At 47.7% G+C, this 27,410-nt stretch overlaps 1 long non-coding RNA gene across 1 annotated transcript; it reads right to left on the bottom strand.

Moving 5' to 3' along the window:
* Positions 1–24,309: 24,309 nt before the first annotated feature.
* On the bottom strand, positions 24,310–26,689 carry LOC140583971 (uncharacterized). The gene is made up of 3 exons (XR_011986034.1): positions 25,346–26,689; positions 25,159–25,263; positions 24,310–25,055 (listed from the first exon to the last, which is right to left on the bottom strand). It is a non-coding gene; the product is annotated as an uncharacterized lncRNA (long non-coding RNA).
* Positions 26,690–27,410: the final 721 nt, after the last annotated feature.

Genomic DNA, 27,410 nt, shown 5'->3' with positions numbered 1-27,410 from the left:
TGACATAGTAAATGAGTTCAATGATAGTTTTGCACGGGTATTCACTGTTGAGGACACTAGTAACTTACCAGTTCTTATTACTAATCCAACATCGTCTATAACTAATATATATATAATTGAAGCTGATGTTTTGCAAAGCCTAGCTAAGCTCAAAATAAATAAATCACAGGGCCCTGATGGCATCTTACCTATAGTGTTAAAAGAGATGAGGGATATTATTTGCCGACCCTTAACATTACTGTTTCAAAAATCCTTATCTGAAGGTGTGGTACCTTCTGATTGGAAGCATGCCAACATAACGCCCATTTTCAAAAAAGGGGATAGAAGTAATTTGTCAAACTATAGGCCAATCAGTCTAACTTGTATAACTGGTAAAGTTATGGAGGCTATAATCAAAGAGAAAATGGTAGATTACCTGGACTCAAATAACATTTTGAGGGATAGCCAGCATGGATTTAGAAGAGGTAGATCCTGTTTAACAAATCTGTTGGAGTTTTTTGAGGAAGCTACTCAGGAAGTTGATGATAAGAAGGCCTATGATGTCATCTACTTAGATTTCCAAAAGGCTTTTGATGTTGTCCCCCACAAGAGGCTCTTATTTAAACTCAAAGCAACAGGTATTTTAGGAACTGTAAATTGAACTGGATTGATAACTGGTTAACGGATAAGAACATAAGAACATAAGAAATTTACAAACGAGAGGAGGCCATTCGGCCCATCAAGCTCATTTGGGGAGAACTTAACTAATAGCTCAGAGTTGTTAAAATCTTATCTAGCTCTGATTTAAAGGAACCCAGGGTTTTAGCTTCCACTACACTAGCAGGAAGACTATTCCATACTCTAACTACACGCTGTGTAAAGAAGTGCTTCCTCAAATTTGTTTTAAAATGTTCTCCCGCTAATTTCCATTTATGGCCACGAGTTCTAGTATTTAGACTAATATTGAAATAGTCATTTGAAATTTGAGGAAGCACTTCTTTACACAGCGTGTAGTTAGAGTATGGAATAGTCTTCCTGCTAGTGTAGTGGAAGCTAAAACCATGGGTTCCTTTAAATCAGAGCTAGATAAGATTTTAACAACTCTGAGCTATTAGTTAAGTTCTCCCCAAATGAGCTTGATGGGCCGAATGGCCTCCTCTCGTTTGTAAATTTCTTATGTTCTTATGTTCATATGTGGGCAATGTGGTGACACAGCGGTTTCTGCTGCCGCCTCACAGTGAGAAGGTCCTGGGTTTGATCCCCGGGTTGAATGCCCGTTGAGGCTTTCTTTGTGGATCTTGCATGCTCTCCCCGTGTTCGTGTGGGTTAGGGCTAGTTAAGTCTTTGTTCCAAAAGGTCCAGTTGAATTCTGTACATTTTTTGGAAGCTGTGCAGTTGTTACCTAAGGTTATTAAGGTTATTTGTCCCAAGTTGGAGACTAATTTGCTTACTGTATTTTTTCCATTTCAATAGGTAATGTGCTGAAATAATGAAAAAGCAAAATAAACTATCTTGCCACCTGATCTTTTTGTCTTTTTATGTGGTACATATAGATAACTGGTCCTTCCAAAACCAGACAAGGCTTGTTTAGTTATAGCTTAAAAACCTTCAAATTACAGGTTAAATTAAACGTTTTACAGGATATTTAAAATTGACAGTTTTCCATTTTTTTTCACAAAAATATTTAGTGATTTAACAACTTATTTTTACAGATAATCATTCAACCTTGAAAAATGTTATTAAACTTACTTAATGTGATAGAAAACTTACAAAACCTGTTGAAGTATGGCATAAATTTGTATTCCTATCAGTTAAAGTTACTGTATTTTAACTAGGGGTGCACCGATTGCAGTTTTCTGGCCGATCAACGATCACCGATCCTTAGGCAACCTTACCTGCCGATCTCGATTTTTTTTTGCCGATCTTGTTTCTTTCATAACTAAAAGACAGTTACTTCAATGTTTCCATTTTTATTGAGTAAATTGATATGAATACTCACAAAACATGAGGTAGTGTCCTCAAATATAAACGAACATATAAATGAGCATTGCTGTTTGAACTACAAAATCATATTTTTTCTTCCAGACTTTAATTTCTCTAATTTTGTAAAAAAAATATATATATATAGCTGTTATGACACACTTGTCCAAAAAATAGGGAGGGAGGCAGCCTGCACTGCACCTCTCTCGGGAATGGGAGAAAAGGCTGATTTAACCCTCTGGGGCCTAGGGGTAGGAAACACACTTTCACTGACTGGGGCATGATCACACATTTCATCACACTTAATTCATGGCAAATAAATTATTTCTTATATATTTGTTTTGCCATTACACTCATCTTTATTTTAATATATATTGTAAATATGTCAGATTTTTGTTAAGTTTGAAATTTGACATCAAAGTATAGACATTGCAAAATGCAGTTTGGAACACTTGCAGAAACATTATAAAAGTACATAGTAAGCAATGCTGGCAGTTTGTTTTGATCCCAGATATCTGATCACCAAAGTCTTGGCTACATGAAGATGACTAAATGGTGTAGATGCAACATTAATTTGGATAAATAAATAAGAAAAACCTAACTCATGTAACTATTTCTGGCTCCTTTCATTGAATATGTAGCAACTTTCATGTGTATGAATGAACCATTGTCACCTGGCCACGTCCCCAACCCCCTTTTATGGCGCTGAAGGGGATGTATCTGGATCGCGTTTCACCGTTGCGCTGTTAATCAAATTACCATGCGAATGCGATTTGAATACGCGCTAATGCGGCTATTTAGAATGTGAATAGCGATCTTCGGGTGAGAGCGGTACTACACGCCCCCGATGCAGGTAAAACAAAGTAAGATGACATGGTTTACTTTTTTGCCGATTTAACTAAAAACTTTAATACTTCCGACAATGGACGTTTTGAAAAGAAGACAGATTCCGGATTTAGCCAGCGTTTTTTTCATGATTATACATTAAGATTTCAGCGAGATATTTATAAACTGAAATAGACGCGAAAAGTACGCGAAAAGTACGCGATGTCGTCGACGACATACTCGACCCCAAAGAGTTAAAAGCATATAACTAAGATCGGTGGATCTCATGGGAATATGGTCGATTTCTGATCCCCTCAAATTAACGTGATCGAGGCCGATCGATCGGTGCGCCGATCGATCGGTGCACCCCTAATTTTAACAGATTTTAACCATCTTATCTGAAAATATTTTTCACCATTAACAGGTTTTGTCTGGCAGACTTTTGACTTATTTTACAGATGTTTTTTACAGTGTGATAACACAGAGAGTTACCTAGAATAAAAGTCTGGACCTCTCAGTTTGGTGAGTAAAGAAAATCTCTTTTATTCCAGCAATTCCAACAAACGCTCCCGTCACACTCTGGCGCTCGGTACAAAGTACCCCGAGCACACAGAGCCACCAGTTGATAAAGCATAACTCCCAATTCCCTATAAGGACTTCTAAGTCCTGATTGGTCACAAAACACCAACAAATGGAGCTCAAACGTAGAGCAGTGTTCAAAACAATCTCTTCTTGCCTAAAGCCTAAGACATAACAGACCCAATATGCCTCCCCTCCCGGGCCTACCAATGTCCAATTTTTCTTCTACACTCCCCCCTTTTGAACACGCGAGATCCGCGCTGTTCACAAATAATCAGAGTCCACGGTGTAGTAGTCCTCTGGACGAAAGCGCAACGGGCAGAAGTGGGCCGGTGGCGGTTGGATGGAACACGAGTCACCAGCGGTGTTGGTGTTGCTGGTGACATTGATGACGACCGGGGGCTGAGGTCCGTAGAGCCAGGCAGGAATGGGAGGATCATCCACGTATGGAAAAGAGGGAGCCTGCAGGAACATAAGAGATTTTGCCTGGGAAGACAGAACTAGCAATATGATTAGTAGCAACACTACAAGCAAAAGCAATATACTAAAAACTAATGGTTTAATCACCCCAGATAAACCAGTGAGGAGAACCAATTGTCCCAGCTGTACTCAAACAGGCCATGCTCTTCATGTATCTCAGACAGCTGTTTGTGCACTGCGTCCTCTAGATCCTGCACAGCCTGAGAGGAATCAGGGATGTACGTGCAACATTCTTTCCCCACTATAGCACAAACACCACCTTTCTCAGCTAATAGGAGATCCAATGCCTCACGGTTTTGCAGAGCTACCTGCTTCACTGTGGATAATTCACCTTTAACGGCCTTCACAGTGTCAAGTGTCTGACTGGTCACTTTTTCAACTGCAGTCTGCAGGGCAGCCACCTCTGTCTGAAGGTCTGCTACACCAAGGGATGGAATAAACCCCAAACCATTGCTCAGTTCGACTAAGAGACCGTCTGCTCCGTGAATAAGCACGCAGTCAGCAGAGCAGCCATGACGGACAAAGAGCCGGAGCAAGTTTGATTTAGGACTGCCATATCATGATTGGTGTACGGAATCCCGTAGATTCCACACAATTGTGACCCTCTCGGGGGCCAGTCTTGAAGGAACCACCAGGGTCGGACACGCGTCTGCAGTGGACCCGATGGACCCAGGCGTCGATTCCCTCCACTTTCACTGCGTGAGGGGTAACCATCAGGACCTGGTGTGGTCCCCTCCATCTCGGCGTGGTCCATCTCTTCCCTCTCAAGTCACGAACTAACACCCAGTTCCCTGGTTCGAGCGGTGTCACAGCTTGTAACGGCTTACCGTCCGCATTCCTCCAATTGGCACGAACCTGGTCCCAGGCTGCACCTATCGCTCACCGCAGACCTGTGAGATAAGTCAGAAAATCCCCATCCACGGTCTCCAGTGTAACATATCGTGAGGGAGACAAAACACGCATCGGCCTTCCTGCATCGACCCAGGGCAGGCCTGTCGTCTCTGAAATTTTGGCCAATTTCCGTTTCAGCGTTTGATTTGCCCTCTCCACCATCCCTCTAACCTGAGTTCGCCACAGCATGTTTTGGGACTGTGGGGGGAAACCCCATGATGACACGGCGAGAACATGCAAACTCCACACATGGAACCCTGGCAGAAACTCAAACCCAGGTCCCAGAGATGTGAGACGACAGTGCTAAGCACTGCAGCACCGTGCTACCCGCCTCTGGGAACATACTGAGGTTAATTGGAGTTACCAAGTTGACCATACGTGTGAATGGTGCACACAGGTACACACGTACACAGGCAGGCACTCATGCACACAGGCACGCACGTACGCAGGCATACAGGCATGCATGCACACAGAGACACACAGGCATCATCGGCGATCACTCGCAATCGAGTATAATGGTCCACCTGGAGGGTCCTTATTGTGGATCTTCAGATGGCTGAAGAGGCCAATTCTCGAACCACAAACCTTATCCCAACAGGTGGACGCCTGTGCGTGGCTTCTTTTAATGTGGGGAGACTGGGGCATAAACAGCCACCACACGGTCCTTGACAGAGACAAACCTATTATCAATGGCATGGACTCCAAGACAGCTGAAGGTCCATCTCTGCTGCAGCCTTCTTCCACCTTCACAGCCGTTGTTGTGATCCACCTGCATGCCTGGACACAATCCTCCGCCTGCTCCGCTGTTGAGGTCTTTCTTGAGTCGCGCTTTGTCTGGCACCTCCCCCTCAACCTTACCGCCAAGGGTGACCCTACCAGGAGCGTGGCTCCAGACGGTATCGCTCTCGGGATCTTTGGCACACGCAAGCCTCCCCACCACGACAAGGTGGCGACTCTCCGGAGAAGACACACACAGGCACACAGACAGGTACACCGACAGGCACGCATGCACGCACACAGGCATGCATACAGGTACATACACAGTCAGGGACGCACGCAGACACACACAGACACGCACGCAGACACATACTGGCCGCACAATTGCACACAGGCAGGCACGCACACACACAGGTACGGACACACGCATGTACACAGGCACGCACACACACAGGCCCACACACAGGCACACAGACAGGGACGCACGCAAGCACACAGGCATACATACAGGCACTTACAGACGCACACACAGGCACGCATGCAGACACATACAGGCACACACACACATGCACGAAGGCACGGAGAACACACAGGCACACACGCAGACACACACAGGTACGGACACACGCATGTACACAGGCATGCACAGAACACAGGCAAGCGCGCACACACAGGCCCACACACCCGCACCAAACAATAGATATGACAAGCTTCAGTGAAGGTTCCCATGTCACACACACAGGTTCAGGCTGCCTTGAATTTCATCTAGCAGTCTGAGTACACAAATGCAAATGTGCCAGGGTTCACAGGTAATTGGCATGTTTGCACAACAAAAGGAGGAGGAGAATGGGGCTGAAGGTCTGCGCAGACTTAGGAGGAGCTGTAGGGAGTTCTAGGGGATTTATGCAAATTTGCGCAGGATAGTAGTTCTAGTGCAGGGATTCATAACCCCGGTTGTAAAAGGAGCAAAAATGTGAGCTGCAGCACTTGGTGATGATCCACTTCTCTGTGCCTTCAAACTGGCTCATTTCCACCCCTTGATGGCCATATATTTGACAAGAATTATACATTAATACTTTACAACACTATAGAGAATTAAACTGTGCCTTACTGGCTCTTAAGCTCAGAATCTCTCGATTCACCTTTGGGAACAGACTGGGTCATGTGATTTGACATCTGTCACACACTGGATAACCTGTTACAGTTTTCTTCTACATATCCCATACATGGGGATGGCACAGTGGTGCAGTGGTTAGCCTCTGGGACCATCCATCCATCCATACATCCATTTTCTGAAACCGCTTCTCCTGTTCAGGGCTGCAGGGGCTCCGGAGCAGGACACAAAGCAGGAAACAACCCTGGATGGGGCGCCAACCCATCACAGAGCACACTCACCATTCACTCACACCTACAGGCAATTTGGTAACTTGAGATAGCCTCAGCATGTTTTTGGACTAGGGGCAGAAACTCAAACCCAGGTCCCAGAGATGTGAGGCGACAGTGCTAAGCACTGCAGCACCGTGCCACCCGCCTCTGGGAACATACTGAGGTTAATTGGAGTTACCAAGTTGACCATAGGTGTGAATGGTGCACACAGGTACGCATGTACACAGGCAGGCACTCATGCACACAGGCACGCACGTACGCAGGCATACAGGCATGCATGCACACAGAGACACACAGGCATCATCGGCGATCACTCGCAATCGAGTATGATGGTCCACCTGGGGGGTCCTTATTGTGGATCTTCAGATGGCTGAAGAGGCCAATTCTCAAACCACAAACCTTATCCCAACAGGTGGACGCCTGTGCGTGGCTTCTTTTAATGTGGGGAGACTGGGGCATAAACAGCCACCACACGGTCCTTGACAGAGACAAACCTATTATCAACGGCATGGACTCCAAGACAGCTGAAGGTCCATCTCTGCTGCAGCCTTCTTCCACCTTCACAGCCGTTGTTGTGATCCACCTGCATGCCTGGACACAATCCTCCGCCTGCTCCGCTGTTGAGGTCTTTCTTGAGTCGCGCTTTGTCTGGCACCTCCCCCTCAACCTTACCGCCAAGGGTGACCCTACCAGGAGCGTGGCTCCAGACGGTATCGCTCTCGGGATCTTTGGCACACGCAAGCCTCCCCACCACGACAAGGTGGCGACTCTCCGGAGAAGACACACACAGACAGGTACACCGACAGGCACGCATGCGCGCACACACAGGCATGCATACAGGTACATACACAGTCAGGGACGCACGCAGACACACACAGGCACGCACGCACAATTGCACGCAGGCAGGGACGCACACACGCAAGCACACAGGCATGCACAGTTACACTTGCACACACACACACAGGCATACATACAGGCATGCACACACATGCACAAAGGCACGGACACACACACAGGCACGCACGCATACACAGGCACGCATGCAGACACATACTGGCACGCACGCAGACACACACAGGCACGCACACATACACACACAGGCACGCATGCAGACACATACTGGCACGCATGCAGACACATACAGGCACGCACGCACGCACAATTGCACGCAGGCAGGCACGCACACACGCAGGCACACAGACAGGTACAGACACACGCATGTACATGGGCATGCACAAGAACACAGGCAAGCGCACACACACAGGCCCACAAACACGCACGCACGCCCACAGGTACACACACAGGCAGGCACGCACGCAAGCACACAGGCATGCACAGTTACACTTGCACGCGCACACACAGGCATACATACAGGTAGGTACGCACACACACCAGCATGCAAGCACGCACACCTAAGCTAGGTATCCTTAACCCAGGACTTCCAAACATAAGCAAAACAGTTACATTACTATTAGTTAGCATTATTATTAGTAAGATTCCCTTTACATTGCATAATAGATAAGAAATAAATGGATGTAGAGAAGAAACATGTTTACAATTTAAAGTATTTTAGAGATGCTGTAAGTATGAAGGTGAATGGTTCAATGGGGCAAATTCAAATAAGAGGCTGAGAAGGATGTTCAGCTTCAGCCACCGGCTCTCGTTGTTGGCAGTGGGCTCTAATTTTGCCGGTTCTTTCCTTTCTTCTGTTTCCCATGCCCTGCTTGCAGGGGCACCTTCACCACATTGCCAATTGATGTGGACACCTTCACACTGCCTGCTTCTGGATCATTTACGTTGAGGTGTTCCACTGTTAATTTATCCACTTTAGTTTCAGCAATGTCCCAATTAACAGCATTCAGCTGGAATTCACTATCTGCAACTTCTATCTCTACATCCATAATTTCCAATTCAACTGCTGAATCAAAACCCCTCTCTGCAGTCTCCTCCAATTTCACTGCTCCAATCTGTACTTCTACTATTTCAAAATTAACATTACTTTGATCTAAATATTCAAGATCAAACTGGTAGAGGTCTACCAGTACAGCTCCTACCTTCAGCCTGTCTTGGTGGTCGTCTGCAGGCTTTATGGAGATTGTCCTTTTATTTAGCACAAAGGCCTCCAACCCATGTGCATCTAACCGCTTATCCCTCCCAGGCTGGTTGGTGGGTGCAGTTACTGGGAAGCACTCTTCTCCATCGCCCCAGCAGATGATCTCCTCCCACTTGTCCCAGGCTGCCCAATACACATCATCCGTCCAGCTAACTGCCTTGGCAATTGCCTTTCGGTTGTGTCACACGTTCAAACTGTCAGCCTGGTCAGAGGGTGATTCTGCTGGGGAGCACAGCTCTTCCTCTTCTCCCCAGTCAATCACCTCTCCCCACTTGTCCCAGGTCGCCCAGTACTGGTCGTCGCTCCAGCTGACAGCTTTAGCCATTCTTCTGATTCTGAATGAGGAAAAACAACATACAGGCAATGCAATGGAGCTGTCAGTCACTCCAGACACATAGAATACAGGTCTGCACAGACCCACACCTTTGCAATCAACAGCCGCATTACTGCATAGGAAACTAGCTATCTTTCACATAGAATTTAAAAAAAAAACAGAAGCCTGGGACAATTTAAATTTTATTTAATAGCAATATACCGATTTCAGTCACCAGACAAAGTTTACCAGTTTCGCTACACTGCCTTTATTTGTGGTTGTTGCAACACATCCGCCCTCTCCTGGTCTGGTGGAATATCACTGCTGTAGGCAGCACCGACCGCAACCATCCGCATCCGCAGCGGAACATAACATGAAAGCGCGGGAAGGCGTACGCGGAAAAGGGACATATCAACTAGACTTTGCGGCACAGGAAACTAGCCGACTTGCATATAAAATTTAAATGTAATTAACACAGCAGCCCAGAACAATATTCACTTTATTTAATAGCAATATACTGATTTTACTCACAATCAAGCGCAAATTTACTCAAGCGCAGGGAAGCACACGCGGAAAAGTTTAATATCAACTTAGAAACATTTTAATATACATGCAAATTTGACAGATACTAAAGTGTAAGATAATTAACATAATAAAACGGGAGCAGACATTTTTCGTACCTCGCCATCTTGGTCCAGAAACGGAAGTGAAGCTGCGTGTTTCAAACTTGCAGCGTCCCACGTGCCGAGACGTCCAATGTAACCAAGCAACGCAGCGATAACATAATTAAATAATAACATAACAATAATTATAGTAGTTGTATATAATAATAAGAAGAATAGAATTTTATAAGATGAATCGTACAGCGATACCGATACATATTGATATCGGTATGCTGAACAAGGTTATGCCACACAAGCCTCCTACAATTCAAGAACCTGAAGTTAGTTTAATTCACAATTTATCCGTTTACATTTTACCGTGACTGAGCACGATTGTCCCCCCCTCCCCCCAAACAGGAAGGTTTGCGCAGTCGCACAGCAGAAAGAAATTCCTGATTAATGCCCTTATTTTGTGGCTTATTTGGAGTCGTTTTGGGCACGACGATCGACACACATAGATTTATTAAGTATGCAACGCAGTGATTTTAATTCATTCATGCTGCAATTATAAGAAGATACTTCTATACTTTATCTTTGAGTTGTAAATGAAAATCCCGCTGCATGGGATACCGATATTGAAAAGGTACTGTGGTACCGCGTTTTTGAAAGCTGTTCCGTACGTATTACATTTCTTAATTAGTACTGAGATTATATTATACCGATCAGAATAACACACTCTGATTTAGAGCGCATGCCTAGAACAGAATTACATGATGTTCTCCGCTAGCCCATAAATTCAACAGACTGTTTCCACGGAAAGTAAGCAATTATACTTGCTGTTTTTACGTGCATGCAGTTACAGTTATAACTGTATATGTACAAGTAGCATTTATGCTGTTTCTTGAATGTGAGCTAATACATAAACTAAACCCACCGCTGCAAAAACATTCTAGCTTTAATTCTGTCATGCATATTTTTTATTTGTTTGCATTGTCCGGTTTTGTTCATAATTTGTAATATCCCGAATAAAGCCAATTTCAGATAACTAGATATGTTGATCTAATGCCTTTTCAGATTTTCAAATTACTTTGTTTTCAAAACAACATGGATATTGTGATTTAGGAGCGTATTTAAAGTACAAAAATAGCCTATCTTCCTATTACCTGCCTGATAGACACACTGTCCTATGACTGACTGACCACATTTAACTGGTCAGTATGAGCCTAGTTGGACCTGTTTACAGCGCCCTCCACAATTATTGGCATCCCTTGTAAAGATTTGTGAAAAGGGTTAGAAAAAAATCCACCTTTTGGTGAAGCAGCTTCATGTCACACTGAAAAAATGAGAAAAATCCATCGTTTCATTAACATAAATTTATTCCAAGGAAAAATCCCTTCATCAAGAAATAATTATCTTTAACAAAACACATGTGCCACGATTATTGGCACCCCTGGAAATGATAGTGAACACAATGTAACTGAAGTATGTTTCCCCTTTAATTTGCACATCTTTGAGTTGATTGGAGTGAAGAGGAACCTTCAAGCTGTAATCCATGACTTCCTAGTTAACAGGGATACGAACATGAGGTGACACAGAGCCCAAATTCCCTTAGTCATCCATCAACATGGGAAAGGTAAGAGAACATACAAACCAAATGAGGGAGAAGTGTGTTGACCTTCATAAGTCAGGAATTGGGTATTAAAAAATAGCTACTTGCCTTAAAATGCTAATTTCTACTGTTAGGGCAATAATAAAAAAGTGGACAACAACTGGAAGACCCCTGGAAGAGGACCCAAGATTGTTTTTCCCCACTTACAGTGAGGAGGATTGTAAGAGAGGCAAAAAATCCCCAAGGATGACTGTTGGTGAATTACAGGATCAAGTAAAATCTTAAGGTTACCACGTCTCTAAAAAACTATCAGACGCCCCTTTTGTGATTATTTGGAAGGTGTGTCAGGAAAAAGCTTTTTTTTGTCCTTCACAACAGTCAGACGACACATCAGGACAACATGCATGACGCATATCGACATATTTGTGGCACAAATGGAACCCCATACTTACGCATTTAGTCTGTCAGCAATCTTTTGCCAAGCCTTTTCCCTGGCTTTATGTACAGCTACAGTGTTCCCTTTTTTAGTTATTGCATCCTTGTACTCCTCATATAACTCCAAGATTATAATGCATTGACATATACATGCAAAGTGAATACAGTATTTTTGTTAACGTTATAATGTGCTGAAATAATGAAAAAGCAAAATAAAAAGACCAGGTGGCAAGATAGTTTATGTGGTACATATAGATAACTGGTCCTTCCAAAACCAGACAAAGCTTATGTTTAGTTATAGCTTAAAAACCTTCAAATTACACATTAAATTAAATGTTTTACAGGGTATTTAATTAAAATCGACAGTTTTCCTTTCTTTTTTTTTAGCAAAAATATTTAGTGATTTAACAACTTATTTTTACACAGATAATCATTCAACCTTGAAAAATGTTATTAAACTTACTTAATGTGTTAGAAAACTTACAAAACCTGTTGAAGTATGGTATAAATTTGTATTCCTATCAGTTAAAGTTACTGTATTTTAACAGATTTTAACCATCTTTTCTGAAAATATTTTTCACCGTTAACAGGTTTTGTCTGGCACCCCTGCTGCCAGACTTTTGACTTATTTTACAGATTTTTTTACAGTGTGATAACACAGAGAGTTACCTAGAATAAAAGTCTGGACCTCTCAGTTTGGTGAGTAAAGAAAATCTCTTTTATTCCAGCAATTCCAACAAACGCTCCCGTCACACTCTGGCACTCGGTACCAAGTACCCCGAGCACACAGAGCAACCAGTTGATAAAGCATAACTCCCAATTCCCTATAAGGACTTCTAAGTCCTAATTGGTCACAAAACACCAACAAATGGAGCTCAAACGTAGAGCAGTGTTCAAAACAATCTCTTCTTGCCTAAAGCCTAAGACATAACAGACCCAATATGCCTCCCCTCCCGGGCCTACCAATGTCCAATTTTTCTTCTACACTCCCCCCTTTTGAACACGTGAGATCCGCGCTGTTCACAAATAATCAGAGTCCACGATGTAGTAGTCCTCTGGACGAAAGCGCAACGGGCAGAAGCGGGCCGGTGGCGGTTGGATGGAACACGAGTCACCAGCGGTGTTGGTGTTGCTGCTGACATTGATGACGACCGGGGGCTGAGGTCCGTAGAGCCAGGCAGGAATGGGAGGATCATCCACGTATGGAAAAGAGGGAGCCCGCAGGAACATAAGAGATTTTGCCTGGGAAGACAGAACTAGCAATATGATTAGTAGCAACACTACAAGCAAAAGCAATATACTAAAAACTAATGGTTTAATCACCCCGGATAAACCAGTGAGGAGAACCAATTGTCCCAGCTGTACTCAAACAGGCCATGCTCTTCATGTATCTCAGACAGCTGTTTGTGCACTGCGTCCTCTAGATCCTGCACAGCCTGAGAGGAATCAGGGATGTACGTGCAACATTCTTTCCCCACTATAGCACAAACACCACCTTTCTCAGCTAATAGGAGATCCAATGCCTCACGGTTTTGCAGAGCTACCTGCTTCGCTGTGGATAATTCACATTTAACGGCCTTCACAGTGTCAAGTGTCTGACTGGTCACTTTTTCAACTGCAGTCTGCAGGGCAGCCACCTCTGTCTGAAGGTCTGCTACACCAAGGGATGGAATAAACCCCAAACCATTGCTCAGTTCGACTAAGAGACCGTCTGCTCCGTGAATAGGCACGCAGTCAGCAGAGCAGCCATGACGGACAAAGAGCCGGAGCATGTTTGATTTAGGACTGCCATATCATGATTGGTGTACGGAATCCCGTAGATTCCACACAATTGTGACCCTCTCGGGGGCCAGTCTTGAAGGAACCACCAGGGTCGGACACGCGTCTGCAGTAGACCCGATGGACCCAGGCGTCGATTCCTTCCACTTTCACTGCGTGAGGGGTCACCATCAGGACCTGATGTGGTCCCCTCCATCTCGGCGTGGTCCATCTCTTCCCTCTCAAGTCACGAACTAACACCCAGTTCCCTGGTTCGAGCGGTGTCACAGCTTGTAACGGCTTACCGTCCGCATTCCTCCAATTGGCACGAACCTGGTCCCAGGCTGCACCTATCGCTCACCGTAGACCTGTCAGAAAAGTCCGAAAATCCCCATCCACGGTCTCCAGTGTAACATATCGTGAGGGAGACAAAACACGCATCGGCCTTCCTGCATCGACCCAGGGCAGGCCTGTCACTCTGAAATTTTGGCCAATTTCCGTTTCAGCGTTTGATTTGCCCTCTCCACCATCCCTCTAACCTGAGTTCGCCACAGCATGTTTTGGGACTGTGGGGGGAAACCCCACGATGACACGGCGAGAACATGCAAACTCCACACATGGAACCCTGGCAGAAACTCAAACCCAGGTCCCAGAGATGTGAGGCGACAGTGCTAAGCACTGCAGCACCGTGCTACCCGCCTCTGGGAACATACTGAGGTTAATTGGAGTTACCAAGTTGACCATAGGTGTGAATGGTGCACACAGGTACGCACGTACACAGGCAGGCACTCATGCACACAGGCACGCACGTACGCAGGCATACAGGCATGCATGCACACAGAGACACACAGGCATCATCGGCGATCACTCGCAATCGAGTATGATGGTCCACCTGGAGGGTCCTTATTGTGGATCTTCAGATGGCTGAAGAGGCCAATTCTCGAACCACAAACCTTATCCCAACAAGTGGACGCCTGTGCGTGGCTTCTTTTAATGTGGGGAGACTGGGGCATAAACAGCCACCACACGGTCCTTGACAGAGACAAACCTATTATCAACGGCATGGACTCCAAGACAGCTGAAGGTCCATCTCTGCTGCAGCCTTCTTCCACCTTCACAGCCTGGACACAATCCTCCGCCTGCTCCGCTGTTGAGGTCTTTCTTGAGTCGCGCTTTGTCTGGCACCTCCCCCTCAACCTTACCGCCAAGGGTGACCCTACCAGGAGCGTGGCTCCAGACGGTATCGCTCTCGGGATCTTTGGCACACGCAAGCCTCCCCACCACGACAAGGTGGCGACTCTCCGGAGAAGACACACACAGGCACACAGACAGGTACACCGACAGGCACGCAAGCGCGCGCACACAGGCATGCATACAGGTACATACACAGTCAGGGACGCACGCAGACACACACAGACACGCACGCAGACACATACTGGCCGCACAATTGCACACAGGCAGGCACGCACACACACAGGTACGGACACACGCATGTACACAGGCACACACACGCACAGGCACACAGACAGGGACGCACGCAAGCACACAGGCATACATACAGGCACTTACAGACGCACACATAGGCACGCATGCAGATACCTACAGGCACGCACGCACAATTGCACGCAGGCAGGCACACACACACAGGCCCACGCACACTCACAGGTACGCAGACAGGCAGGCACGCACGCAAGCACACAGGCATGCACAGTTACACTTGCACACACACGCACAGGCACGCATGCCCACAGGTACGCATACAGGCAGGCACGCACGCAGACAGGGATGCACGCACCCAAGCACACAGACATGCACAGTTACACTTGCACACACACACATACACACACACACAGGCATACATACAGGCACACACACACATGCACGAAGGCACGGAGAACACACAGGCACACACGCAGACACACACAGGTACGGACACACGCATGTACACAGGCATGCACAGAACACAGGCACGCGCACACACACAGGCCCACACACACGCACAGGCACGCACGCCCACCGGCACGCATACATACAGGCACGCCACACAGGCACGCACGCAGACACACACAGGCACGCGCGCAGACACACACAGGCACGCACAATTGCACGCAGGCAGGCACGCACACACGCAGGCACACAGACAGGTACAGACACACGCATGTACATAGGCATGCACAAGAACACAGGCAAGCGCACACACACAGGCCCACACACACTCACCCAACAATAGATATGACAAGCTTCAGTGAAGGTTCCCATGTCACACACAGGTTCAGGCTGCCTTGAATTTCAGCTAGCAGTCTGAGTACACAAATGCAAATGTGCCAGGGTTCACAGGTAATTGCCGTGTTTGCACAACAAAAGCAGGAGGACAATGGGGCTGAAGGCCTGCACGGGCTTAGGAGGAGCTGTAGGGAGTTCTATGGAATTTACGGAAATCTGCGCAGGATAGTAGTTCTAGTGCAGGGATTCATAACCCCGGTTGTAAAAGGAGCAAAAATGTGAGCTGCAGCACTTCCCTTCTAATGGTGATGATCCACTTCTCTGTGCCTTCAAACTGGCTCATTTCCACCCCTTGATGGCCATATATTTGACAAGAATTATACATTAATACTTTACAACACTACAGAGACTTAAACTGTGCCTTACTGGCTCTTAAGCTCAGAATCTCTCGATTCACCTTTGGGAACAGACTGGCTCATGTGATTTGACATCTGTCACACACTGGATAACCTGTTACAGTTTTCTTCTACATATCCCATACATGGGGATGGCACAGTGGTGCAGTGGTTAGCCTCTGGGACCATCCATCCATCCATACATCCATTTTCTGAAACCGCTTCTCCTGTTCAGGGCTGCAGGGGCTCCGGAGCAGGACACAAAGCAGGAAACAACCCTGGATGGGGCGCCAACCCATCACAGAGCACATTCACCATTCACTCACACCTACAGGCAATTTGGTAACTTGAGATAGCCTCAGCATGTTTTTGGACTAGGGGGAGAAACCCCACGATGACACGGCGAGAACATGCAAACTTCACACATGGAACCCTGGCAGAAACTCAAACCCAGGTCCCAGAGATGTGAGACGACAGTGCTAAGCACTGCAGCACCGTGCTACCCGCCTCTGGGAACATACTGAGGTTAATTGGAGTTACCAAGTTGACCATAGGTGTGAATGGTGCACACAGGTACACACGTACACAGGCAGGCACTCATGCACACAGGCACGCACGTACGCAGGCATACAGGCATGCATGCACACAGAGACACACAGGCATCACCGGCGATCACTCGCAATCGAGTATGATGGTCCACCTGGAGGGTCCTTATTGTGGATCTTCAGATGGCTGAAGAGGCCAATTCTCGAACCACAAACCTTATCCCAACAAGTGGACGCCTGTGCGTGGCTTCTTTTAATGTGGGGAGACTGGGGCATAAACAGCCACCACACGGTCCTTGACAGAGACAAACCTATTATCAACGGCATGGACTCCAAGACAGCTGAAGGTCCATCTCTGCTGCAGCCTTCTTCCACCTTCACAGCCGTTGTTGTGATCCACCTGCATGCCTGGACACAATCCTCCGCCTGCTCCGCTGTTGAGGTCTTTCTTGAGTCGCGCTTTGTCTGGCACCTCCCCCTCAACCTTACCGCCAAGGGTGACCCTACCAGGAGCGTGGCTCCAGACGGTATCGCTCTCGGGATCTTTGGCACACGCAAGCCTCCCCACCACGACAAGGTGGCGACTCTCCGGAGAAGACACACACAGGCACACAGACAGGTACACCGACAGGCACGCATGCACGCACACAGGCATGCATACAGGTACATACACAGTCAGGGACGCACGCAGACACACACAGACACACACAGGCACGCACGCACAATTGCACGCAGACAGGGACGCACACACGCAAGCACACAGGCATGCACAGTTACACTTGCACACACAGGCATACATACAGGCATGCACACACATGCACAAAGGCACGGACACACACACAGGCACGCACGCAGACACACACAGGCACGCACGCATACACAGGCACGCATGCAGACACATACTGGCACGCATGCAGACACATACAGGCACGCACGCACGCACAATTGCACGCAGGCAGGCACGCACACACGCAGGCACACAGACAGGTACAGACACACGCATGTACATGGGCATGCACAAGAACACAGGCAAGCGCACACACACAGGCCCACAAACACGCACGTACGCCCACAGGTACGCAGACAGGGATGCACGCACGCAAGCACACAGACATACACAGTTACACTTGCACACACACACACACACACACACACACACAGGCATGCATACAGGCACACACACACATGCACGAAGGCATGGACGCACACACAGGCACGCACGCAGACACACACAAGTACAGACACACGCATGTACACAGGCATGCACAGAAGAACACAGGCATGCGCACACACACAGGCCCACACACACGCACTGGCACGCACGCCCATAGGTACGCATACATACAGGCACACACACACAGGCACACACGCAGACACACACAGGCACGCACGCATGCACAATTGCACGCAGGCAGGCACGCACACACGCAGGCACACAGACAGGTACAGACACACGCATGTACATAGGCATGCACAAGAACACAGGCAAGCGCACACACACAGGCCCACACACACTCACCCAACAATAGATATGACAAGCTTCAGTGAAGGTTCCCATGTCACACACAGGTTCAGGCTGCCTTGAATTTCAGCTAGCAGTCTGAGTACACAAATGCAAATGTGCCAGGGTTCACAGGTAATTGCCGTGTTTGCACAACAAAAGCAGGAGGACAATGGGGCTGAAGGCCTGCACGGGCTTAGGAGGAGCTGTAGGGAGTTCTAGGGAATTTTACGGAAATCTGCGCAGGATAGTAGTTCTAGTGCAGGGATTCATAACCCCGGTTGTAAAAGGAGCAAAAATGTGAGCTGCAGCACTTCCCTTCTAATGGTGATGATCCACTTCTCTGTGCCTTCAAACTGGCTCATTTCCACCCCTTGATGGCCATATATTTGACAAGAATTATACATTAATACTTTACAACACTACAGAGACTTAAACTGTGCCTTACTGGCTCTTAAGCTCAGAATCTCTCGATTCACCTTTGGGAACAGACTGGCTCATGTGATTTGACATCTGTCACACACTGGATAACCTGTTACAGTTTTCTTCTACATATCCCATACAGTGGTGCAGTGGTTAGCCTCTGGGACCATCCATCCATCCATACATCCATTTTCTGAAACCGCTTCTCCTGTTCAGGGCTGCAGGGGCTCCGGAGCAGGACACAAAGCAGGAAACAACCCTGGATGGGGCGCCAACCCATCACAGAGCACACTCACCATTCACTCACACCTACAGGCAATTTGGTAACTTGAGATAGCCTCAGCATGTTTTTGGACTAGGGGGAGAAACCCCACGATGACACGGCGAGAACATGCAAACTCCACACATGGAACCCTGGCAGAAACTCAAACCCAGATCCCAGAGGTGTGAGGTGACAGTGCCAACCACCATCACCGTGCCACCCACCCCTGGGAACAAACTGAGGTTAACTGGAATTACCAAGTTGACCATAGGTGTGAATGGTGCACAAAGGCAGGCAGGCAAGCACACAGGCAGGCACACACACAGGCAGGTATGCAGAGACAAAGGCACGAACGCACGCAGACATGCACACAGGCACGCACGAACATAGGCAGGCACACACACAGGCAGGTACGCTGAGACAAAGGCACAGACACATGCAAACACGTACACAGGCATGAATGCGCGCAGGCAGGCAGAAACGCATGCACGCACACATTAACGCACACAGACATGGACGGACACAGGCAAGCAAGCACACAGGGACGCACGCACGCACACTGGCATGCATGCACACAGGCATGGAAGCACAGAGGCACACACACGTGCACGCAAGCACACGTGCACGCAAGCACACGTGCACGCACACGTGCAGATAAGCAGGCACGAACGCACACACGTACTCAGGCACGCACACAGGCAAGCACGCGCCACGCACGTAGCCACGCAAGCACACAGGTATGCACGCACGCACACAGGCACTCCCGCACACATGCACGCAAGCACACAGGTACGCAAGCACACAGGCAGGCACGCATGCCAGCACACAGGCACAGAGACACGCACACACATAAGCACACAGGCAGGCAGGCACGCAGGCAGTCACACACACACAGGCACGCACACGTGAAGGCACATACACAGGCACGAAAGCACTCAAGCACAAAGGCACACACGCATGCAGGCATGCACACTGGCATGAATTCACACAGGCACGCACAGACACGAATGCACACAAGCACGCACACATAGAGGGACGCCCACACATACACGTGAAACCACAAACGCGCACACACAGGCAGTTATGCACATAGGCATGCAAGCACACAGACACGCGCACACACAGGCACGCACACACGCACAGAGACACGCACACACACAAGCACGAAGGCAGGCACACAGGCAAGCACGAACAAAGGCACACATGCACAAAGGCACACACGCTTGCACGTAGGCAAGAACACACAGGCACGCATGCAGGCAGTCACGCACACACACATGCAGGCACGCATGCACGTACACAGGCATGCATGCATGCACACAAGCTCACAGGCAGGAATGCACACAGGCACGCACGCACATTGGCACATACACAGACACGCACGCACATTGGCACATACACAGGCACGCATGCAGGCACACACACAGGCATGCACGCAGGCTCACAGGCATGCACATAGGGACACATGCATGTAAACACACAGGCACGCACGCAGGCTCATACACAGGCACAAAGGCACTCAAGCACAAAGGCACGCACACACACAGGCACGCACGCACACAAAAACTCTACAAAAACTCTGGTTCTAAGCTAGGTGTCCTTAACCCAGGACTTCCAAACATAAGCAAAACAGAGTTACATTATTATTATTATTATTATTCATTATTATTAGCATTAATAAGATTCCCCTTACATTGCTAATAGGAAAGACATAAATGGATGTAGGGAATTAACATGTTTACAATTTAAAGTGTTTTAGAGATGTTGTAAGTATGTATGTGAAGGGTACAATGGGGCTAATCCCACAATGATTTAAAACAATTTGACAAATTCAAATAAGAGGCTGAGAAGGATGTTCAGCTTCAGCAATCGGCTCTCGTGGGGTCTAATTTTGCCATTTTTTGCCTTTCTTCTGTTTCCCATGCGTTGTCTGCAGGGGCACCTTCACCACATTGCCATTTGATGTGGACACCTTCACACTGCCTGCTTCGAGATCATTTATGTTGAGGTGTTCCACTAATAATTTGTCCACTTTAGTTTCAGCAATGTCCCAATTAACAGCATTCAGCTGGAATTCACTGTCTACAACTTGTTACGTGCCGCTGTTTTTACTCCGCCTCCACATCCGAACTCCGCCCACGACCATGCCCACGACCTGGCCTGGCTCCACCCCTACCTCCGGACCCCGCCTTCGTTTCCGGCCCAGCCCGACCTCGTCACGTCCGTCCGGAGAGGGATAAAAGCCGGACAGAGAGACACTTCGAGAGCTTAGCTCATTACTTGATTATTATTGGATTGTTTTCTTGGTTTTGATATTTGTGTATGACTTTTTGATTTCCCTGACTTACGATTCTTTGCCTTACCCCTTTCTGTACTTTCGCCCGGTTTTGCTTGCTTTTCTGGTTATCGATCTTTTGCTTGTTTTTGGTTTACGTCTTCGCGCGCCCCTTAAACTTTGACGCTTTGCTGTGTGCTGTGTATGTGTAAGATTTGTGATTGTTTGGTGCTTAGGGAGTGATTGCCGGTTTTGTTTGGAAGTTTTTGTGACTGTTTTTGGATAGGGAGTTAGGAGTATCACTTGTTGTTTGGTTTTACACTTAGTTAAGCTATAATTGGGTTGTGTTGGACAAGTGGGTTTTTGTTTCTTATTTTGGCGATAATCACTCCTGAGTCTTTTTGCACTAAACCATTTGTTCTGTCTGTCTTGCGTGAATAAAATATAAAAAACTATAAAAATATCCCCTTTGTCCACGTGTGTTCCCTTGTACACCACACCCTGTGTTCCCCTCGTTCCCCTTTCCCCATTCCCTTCCTCTGTTACACCCTAACCCCTAGACAGGGTCGTAACAGAATTGGGGGCTCGTCCGGGATATTCCTGTCTGGGATATCTTCGTTCCTCTGTGTTGTCCTTCTGTGTACTTTCGGTTTTGCTTGGCGGATTGATTGTAGTGGGGATCGTTGGGGTACTTGGGATTGCAGGATGGCTACCTTTGACTTGCTTGAGTTTACCCTGAACCCCACGCAGGAACACTTTGAATCTTGCAGGAAAGCTGACCTAGTAGCCATTGCGGGGTTTTTCAACGTCAGGATTCCGATCTGTGCGTCGAAGCAGGAAATTAAGCGGGTCCTGCACGACGAATTAGTCATGCAAGGTATTCTGCCCGAGCCAGGTGAACTTTCGGGTGTTGCACCTTGCCCACACCGGTCTCCTGCGTCGGCGGAAGCAGAAGGCTCGGTGCCAGGGGTTCGCATGGATCCCGGAAGTCCCGGCTCGTCTAAGGAGGAGATTCTCCTCACAATTCGACTCCGAGAAACCGAACTGGAGATTAAGAAACAGGACTGCCAAGCCCAAATCTTACGCATTAGGGCTTTGGAGTTGGAGGCAGAACGGGATGCTAACATGCAAAGGGCGAGGGCAGGTCCAAAACCGCCTGTTCCTCACCCTCGTAAGGTAAGCTCGCCCCTTGATGCCGACCGCTCCACCGCTCGTGCCGGTGTAGGTTCACTGGACGAGAGTGTGCGTCCTAATGCTCCATCTCCCCCGGTTCCTACTCGATCCCCTGAGAGGGAAACTACTGGCTTTGATGTAAGCCGTCACATTGGACTTGTGCCCATTTTTAGGGAAAACGAGGTAGACGCTTACTTCCCCATCTTCGAACGCATTGCGACCACCTTGAATTGGCCCCGGCATCTTTGGTCCTTACTGCTGCAATGCAAACTCGTGGGGAAGGCTCAAGAGGTCTGTTCAGCCCTTGGTCTGGAGCAAAGTCTCGACTATGACATTGTGAAGGCTACAGTTTTGAGAGCTTACGAACTAGTGCCTGAAGCATATCGGCAGAATTTCAGGAAGCTTTGTAAATCCGCCTCGCAAACCCACGTGGAATTCGCTCGGGAAAAGTCACTCCTCTTTGATAAATGGTGTACCGCTAGTGGTGTGACTAACTTCGATCAGCTCAAGGAACTGCTTTTGTTAGAGGAGTTTAAAAATTGTTTGCCTGATCGTGTGGTTATTTACTTGAATGAACAGAAAGCTATGTCTCTTGCGGAAGCCGCTACCCTCGCCGATGAGTTTGTATTAACCCACAGAACTGTGTTTGTCCCTACTCCTTTGCCTCGTAAGCTCCATCCCAGACCGGTGCCGCCTCCTGCGAAGGTTGCCCCGATGGCCCCACCGGTAGAAACTAGAGAATGTTTTTATTGTCATGAAGTTGGTCACCTCATCTCTGTTTGTCCTGCGTTACGACGCAAGAACGCTCGTTCGAATGTGAAAAAGGTACTTGTTACGGATTGTGTTCCCGTTTCTGATGTTCCGATGTCACCTAACTCTGTTGAACCCTCCTTCCAGCCGTTTGTATTCCCTGGTTTTATTTCTCTGTTGAACTCTGATGTTAAGTGTCCTATTATGATCCTACGGGACACTGGTGCTGCTCAGTCCTTCATTTTGGAATCTGTGTTGCCCTTTGATAACTCGTCTTATGCCGGTTCTGATGTGTTGGTTCAAGGTATTGAACTAGGAACCATGAGAGTGCCTCTCCACCAGGTTTGCTTAGAGACCAATGATTTTTCGGGTGTTGTGAAAGTTGCTGTTCGACCTCGACTTCCTGTTTCGGGTGTATCTTTTATTTTGGGGAATGACATTGCGGGAGGTAAGGTAGTTCCTCTACCTGAGGTAGCGTCAGAACCAGAGAGTGGCTCTGACAACTTAGAATTTGATTTCCCTGGTGCTTTTCCCGCTTGTGTCTATACTCGTGCTCAAGCTAGACAACTAGCAGACATCGACCTGGCTGATTCCTTCATGGCTGAACGAAAGGTATCTATTCCGTCCCCATGTGCTAGTCCCCCACAAATAGAAAACCCAGTTCTACCCCAAGCTACAGATGGTGGGTGTACGCGAAAGGAATTATCCGCCGCTCAGGGAGCTGACCCGTCTCTGACGGAGTGTTATGATTTGGCCGTAGAGAAAGCAACCTTAGCAGACCATTCGGTGGCTTACTTTGTTGACCGTGATCTGTTAATGAGGAAGTGGACACCTCCTCAGTCTCCAATGGAGTGGGCTACGGTGTTTCAGGTGGTTGTTCCGTGTTCCCACAGAAACCAGGTATTAGCTTTAGCTCATGATCACCCGTGTTCTGGCCACTTGGGAGTTAGGAAGACGCTCGCTCGGATACTAAAGTACTTCTATTGGCCCGGTATAAATTCGGATGTAAAGCGATACTGTCGTTCGTGTCACATTTGTCAGCTGGTAGGGAAACCAAATCAGGTAATTCCCCCTGCTCCCCTGCGTCCTGTCCCAGCTATCGGAGAACCGTTTGAACATGTCATCATCGATTGTGTAGGTCCTTTGCCTAAAACTCGCTCAGGAAATAACTATCTCTTTACCCTGATGTGTGCTACTACCCGCTACCCTGAGGCGATACCTATGCGGAGCTTAAAAACCAAAGGGGTGGTGAAGGCTCTAATTAAATTTTGCACCACATTTGGTTTGCCGAAATATATCCAGTCCGACCAAGGTTCGAACTTCACTTCCCTGTTATTTTCACAGGTGTTACGTGAGTTAAACATTAGACATAGGGTCTCCAGTGCTTATCACCCGGAGTCCCAGGGTGCCCTTGAGCGTTTTCATCAGTCGTTTAAAACGATGCTGCGAACCTACTGTTTAGAGGCAGGAAAAGACTGGGACGACGGGGTTCCTTTGCTTTTATTCGCGATTCGGGATACCGTACAGGAATCCACTGGGTTCAGTCCAGCTGAACTTGTTTTCGGGCATACCGTGCGTGGACCTTTAAAGGTCCTACAGGAGCAGTGGTTGTCCCCGAGTCCACCTCCTCTGAATAAGAATGTGCTGAGCTTTGTAAAGTCTCTGCGTGAGCGTCTTGGTGCAGCCAGGGAATTGGCCAAGCGCTCTTTAAGTTCGTCACAGGAGGAAATGAAAGCTCGGTTTGATAGGAAAGCCAAAGAACGAACTTTCCACGAGGGAGATCGCGTGTTGGTCCTTTTACCCCTGCCTGGCTCGTCTTTGCAAGCGCGGTTCTCAGGTCCCTATAGAATACAGGAAAAGATCAGTCCCCTAAATTACATTATCGAGACACCAGATCGAAAACGAAAAACCCGATTATGTCACATAAACATGTTGAAGCCTTACGTTGATCGTGCTGACCCCGCTCCATCGTCCGCTCCTGTTCTGCTCCCTTCTGCCGTAGTTAATGTGCCGGTGCGTGAGTACTCGCCCGAACTCGATGATCTGCACCTTGGGAGGAATTGTTTGCCATGCGCTCGTCTGCCCAACTCGGAAGCCCTTAAAACCCTTAAGGGAAGGCTTGCTCACTTACCCAGTGTCGCCCAATCGGATATCCATGCCCTGGTGCGTAAATTTCCCTCTCTATTTTCCGACACCCCTTCGCAGACCCCTGTTTTGGTACACGACATTGATGTGGGAGATCATATCCCTATCAAACAGCACCCCTATCGCGTCAGCCCTCGTAAGCGGGAGCTGTTAAAGAAGGAGACTGACTACCTGTTGGAAACGGGTCTCGCCATGCCTAGTTCCAGTCCTTGGAGTTCACCGTGTTTGCTTGTCCCAAAACCTGACGGTACGTTTCGTTTCTGTACGGATTATAGAAAAGTGAATGCTGTTACTAAACCAGACGCCTTTCCACTTCCCCGAATGGAAGACTGTATAGATCGCATTGGTTCCGCCAAATTTGTCACGAAACTCGACCTCCTGAAAGGATATTGGCAGGTTCCGTTAACCCCTCGTGCTTCGGAGATTTCTGCATTCGCTACCCCAGATACTTTCCTACAGTACACAGTTATGTCCTTCGGATTACGAAATGCCCCGGCTACGTTTCAGCGACTAATGACTAAGGTTCTGGGGGATGTCCAAAACTGTGAAGCATACTTAGATGACGTGGTTGTGTACTCTGATTCGTGGGAGCATCATTTGGCAGCGTTAGAACAAGTTTTTATTAGGCTCAGGGATGCTTCATTAGTATTAAATCTGGAGAAATGCGAGTTCGGCCAAGGCACGGTCACGTACCTCGGTAAGCTAGTGGGACGCGGAACAGTGAAGCCTGTTGACGCCAAAGTCCAAGCAATCACGTCCTTCCCTATTCCAAAAGCTAAGAAGGATCTTCGCCGCTTCCTGGGAATGGCGGGTTACTACCGCTGTTTCTGCCGAAATTTCTCAGACGTTGTGTTACCCCTGACTAATTTACTTCGTAAGGACGCCCAAGTGATTTGGTCTGCTGAGTGTCAGGCTGCTTTTGACGCGGTAAAATCGTTACTCACTAGTTCCCCTGTGTTGGCTACCCCTAACTTCGGTAAACCGTTCAAACTAGAAGTAGATGCCAGTGGTACCGGTGCCGGCGCCGTCCTTCTCCAGGAGGATGATGCAGGTCTGGACCATCCTATCTGCTATTGGTCAAAGAAATTTATTAAGCACCAATTAGCATATAGCACCATTGAGAAGGAAGCCCTTGCATTGTTACTTGCCTTGCAGCAGTTCGAAGTGTACGTTGGTGATAGTACCCAGCCAGTGGTCGTGTTCACGGACCACAATCCGCTGCTGTTTCTGAATAGGATGCGAAATAACAACCAACGTCTCATGCGCTGGTCTTTGATTATACAGGCTTTCAATTTGCAGATATTCCACAAAAAAGGAGCCAGTAACCTTGTGGCGGATGCCCTCTCACGTTCCTGATAGGTTTATGAATTGATTGGGTAATTGTGTATTGTGGGTTTTAATGATGATTGTGAACCCTACGAGGTTCACACTTATGGGGGGGGGTGTTACGTGCCGCTGTTTTTACTCCGCCTCCACATCCGAACTCCGCCCACGACCATGCCCACGACCTGGCCTGGCTCCACCCCTACCTCCGGACCCCGCCTTCGTTTCCGGCCCAGCCCGACCTCGTCACGTCCGTCCGGAGAGGGATAAAAGCCGGACAGAGAGACACTTCGAGAGCTTAGCTCATTACTTGATTATTATTGGATTGTTTTCTTGGTTTTGATATTTGTGTATGACTTTTTGATTTCCCTGACTTACGATTCTTTGCCTTACCCCTTTCTGTACTTTCGCCCGGTTTTGCTTGCTTTTCTGGTTATCGATCTTTTGCTTGTTTTTGGTTTACGTCTTCGCGCGCCCCTTAAACTTTGACGCTTTGCTGTGTGCTGTGTATGTGTAAGATTTGTGATTGTTTGGTGCTTAGGGAGTGATTGCCGGTTTTGTTTGGAAGTTTTTGTGACTGTTTTTGGATAGGGAGTTAGGAGTATCACTTGTTGTTTGGTTTTACACTTAGTTAAGCTATAATTGGGTTGTGTTGGACAAGTGGGTTTTTGTTTCTTATTTTGGCGATAATCACTCCTGAGTCTTTTTGCACTAAACCATTTGTTCTG

This window comes from Paramormyrops kingsleyae, unplaced genomic scaffold (genome assembly GCF_048594095.1).
Source record: "Paramormyrops kingsleyae isolate MSU_618 unplaced genomic scaffold, PKINGS_0.4 ups27, whole genome shotgun sequence".
NCBI classification, from domain to species: Eukaryota; Metazoa; Chordata; class Actinopteri; order Osteoglossiformes; family Mormyridae; genus Paramormyrops; species Paramormyrops kingsleyae.
This window is presented reverse-complemented; position numbering and strand designations above follow the sequence as displayed.